Below are 3629 nucleotides of genomic sequence, written 5' to 3'. Positions count from 1 at the left end.
ATGAGATAAAGCAGGAGTCAACACGACAGAAAACAAGCAGTGACAATGAGCAGAAGATCCAAACCTATTAGGGACAAAATAAGAAAATTATAGACCAGTATCCTTATGTCTAAGCAGATAAAAGGCATCAGCTAGTTACTCACGAATCAAATACAGGAATGTATAAAAGCACCATCTGTGACTTATCCCAAGAATTCAAGGCTTGTTTAGAGGCAGCAAAACAATCGATGCTACTGGCTAGGTCGCCTGAGTAGAAAAAAATCTCACATGATCCTCTCCAGAGATGAAGAAAGCGAGAAGCCGTTTGTGAGAACTACTGGCAAACTAGAAACTGAAGGGAACTTTGTATTGGGATGATAAGAATCTGCGATAAGTCAACAACTCGCGCCATACATTAAACATGGACTGTCATACACGAAACCATGGACAGTCAGTTGCTTTCCCTCAAGAACAGCAGCTATCCGCCCTCATTTCCTTGCTTTCTTACTGAACCGAGCCTTGACAATCACTTATAAAAGTAGAAAGCCCGGGATGGAAGAAATAAAACTTAGGACTAGATGGATGTGATAACACATATAGGGAATTTTATAAATTTTATAAAGCCTATAGGGCAATAAGTGAATTTAGTAGTTCCACAGGGTGAAAGGTCAACATAGAAAACTTAGTTATACTTCTATGGCTTAGCAATAAATAATGAAAATGAAGTGGAATAAAATACTACTTTATGGAAAAATTAAAGGTACAATACAACAATATAGCCTTTCAACTGTAAATGGAGACTGTTCGTTTGTCTCATACTCACCCAGACCCAAATAATCACACACAAACTATATTAATTATAATGTTGTTTGGTCTATTGGCTCAGATTTCTTATTAACTAACTCTCACATCTTAAATTAACCCATTTCTGTTAATTTATATTTTACCCCAAGGCTCATGGTTTGTTACCTTTTGCTACGTGGGTAGCTACACGGCATCTCCTGGACTCTGCCTACTCATCTTTAACTCTCTTCAGATTTCCCACCTGGCTTTACTCTTCTAAGCCATTGGCCAAATTTTATTCATTAACTAACAAAAGCAACACATATACAGAAGGACATTCTGCATCATTCTACGGGAGGGCTAGATTTTATAGCAAATTCTATATACTATAAGACAGACAAATTAAAGGAAAACCCAATAGTGTTACAGGTCATGGTATACACTCAAAGACCCAATATTATTAAAATGTTTATTCTTGAACTTACATATTCCAAAGCACATCAGCCTTAAAAAGTTAATCGATAAACTCATTTAGAACTTATACGGAAAGTGCTAAGGACCTAGGAGAGTAAAAATGTTCAAAAAATCTAGAACAAAATTGGAAGACTTACTCTATTTGATTTCAAGACTTTATGAAGCTATTAGAATTGGAGTTGTGTTGTGATTTTCCTGTAGAAAAAGGATCATTAGAATCAATTTTAAAAAAATCTCAATTTTATATGAGCACAACCATTTGATGTCAGACAATGATGATGTGACTTAATATAGGGGGAAATTCTTTTTAATAAACAATATTAGGACAACTGACTAGTCATATATATTTTCAATCCTAAGTCATTCCACCCATAGCAAACTATTATTGATGCTCATTGTATCTAAAATGTCCAAGGTAAAGCCATAATGTTCTACCTTTTTGTCAGCACAATGAAGGCAAATTCTCCAGAAGCAGAAAAAAAACCCCTCTGTATCAGAGAGAATAGTGATATGTGGGGGGTTGTTAAAATTAAAAACATCCACTCTTCCAAAAATATTCTTTTTTTATTTTTGTATCCAACATAATTTTATTTCGACACAAGACAAATCTTTAACTTTTTTTTTCTATTACATGGAAGTTAGAGCATTCAAATGTCATAAATACAAGCAGAAGGCGGCAACTTGATGGTGATCGCATGAATAAGAGGGAAATGGCATGGAATTGCCCTGGATCCTCATAGAGAAAGAGGCCATCTAACCTATGACCCATTGACAAATTTGTCTTGATATACCCTGTACTTAAGCAAAGCTTCTCAAAAGGCACACTGGAAATAAGCATGATTGGGGATGGTATTTAGGGTAAGATATCCTAGAATAGTGGTTCCCAATCTGTGAGCTGCGACCCCCCTTGGGCGGGAGTCACATATCAGATATCCTGTAGATCAAGTATTTACGTTATGAGGACACTAGCTACTTCACTTACGATGCTGATGTCTGCCTTGGACAGAAGTTCTGCCCCTGGCGGTGATCTTCATTTTCTTACTCGTTTTCCTGGGAGGGCTCATCTTTCTGAAGCAGCCACACCTCATTATTTCTATCAACTATCTGGAAAGGACTGCCGTAGCTGGCAGTGTAAAAGACCTTTTCATTGAAAACCTTTCCTTCTTCCCTCAAAATGTTTGCTAATGTCAAAAGTTGTTCTTGATTCTTTGGGCCACTGGAGAATCCGTCAAAGGACCGTACAAACACAGTCATCCCAGCTCTGTCTTCAATGAAGACATCTGACTCTGAAGGCCTGGGGGGATCGGATTGCTGCTCGGAGGGGACGCACAGGGAGATGGTAATGGTAGACTCGCTAAAAGGACTTGAGCCGGGCTCCGCGTAGCTCGTCACTGGAGCGGTCAGCCTCATTTTCATCTCTTTCTCATTTTTGCCTTGAATATAACCATTCAGTTTTGTGAAGCCAGTCTGGATGGATGAATCCCAGTCCATAGACTCCACACAAGTGCTGACCCACTTGGCAGGTTCATAGTGTCGGATCTCATAACTTCCGGGCTGGGGCTCTGTGTCCTCTGGAGCCTTCCAGCTTGGCATCTCCACCGCAGGCTCCACTACGTCCTCGGCCGCCCCGAGGTCTGGTTCTGGCTCCTCGGCCATGGGTAGGGATAGCTCGCCAGGGGCTCGCGCCTGGGTCTCCCTGTTTGTGTGCACTAGTCACCTTGTCCTGAGTCCCCGCCCCAAAAATATTCTTCAGAAGGTTCAACAGTATGGCCAAAGCTTGGTGAAAGATTTGCTAATCAGAATCACACGATTTCTTTTCACCAGGGAAGGCATATGGATGGCCAATAAACACAGTGGGACTAGAAAACTAAGCACTATGAGTTAGAACAAGACACATAAAACTGCAATTGGTAGAATGGTTGAAGTTACGGGCTCTAACAATGATGAGATGAGTGTTGAGCCTGTAAAATTCTAGCATAACCATATGGCCACTATTAAATCTTTTATGTGACTTCATATAAGGTTATAATAAAAGGACCAACTGGGGCATGTCTTAAGGATGCAAGGTTTCTTTAGTATTAGACAAATCAATCAATCAATCAGTCAGTCAATCATCAGTCAATCATCAATCAGTTCTCTATCTCTCTGCAGACAAGCCAACACAGGGGAATGTACAACCACACCATACATCTATGAAGTGTTACTCATCAGTAAAATCAAGCTGCTCATGTATAATGATGCGGATGAATTCTTTCACATTTATGTCAATTTCTGGAGAATGTGGTGAAATCGGAACAGTGTTTGCCTCTGAGGTCTGCCCAAACTGACCAGAAGAAGAATGAAGGAATTTCTTAGGTAGAGAGAAAATGTCTGTCTTTTCGTTGAAGTAGTAA

General features: G+C 39.7%; 1 pseudogene; it reads right to left on the bottom strand.

Annotated features, from left to right (window-relative positions):
* Positions 1 to 2141: 2141 nt before the first annotated feature.
* LOC148121847 (heme-binding protein 2 pseudogene) lies at positions 2142 to 2968 on the bottom strand (annotated as a pseudogene).
* Between the last annotated feature and the right edge of the window lie 661 nt (positions 2969 to 3629).

The sequence above is a fragment of the Myodes glareolus genome, chromosome 6, assembly GCF_982192425.1.
Source record: "Myodes glareolus chromosome 6, mMyoGla1.1, whole genome shotgun sequence".
NCBI classification, from domain to species: domain Eukaryota; kingdom Metazoa; phylum Chordata; class Mammalia; order Rodentia; family Cricetidae; genus Myodes; species Myodes glareolus.
Note: the sequence above shows the minus strand (reverse complement) of the source record. Positions and strands in the feature narration are given on the sequence as shown.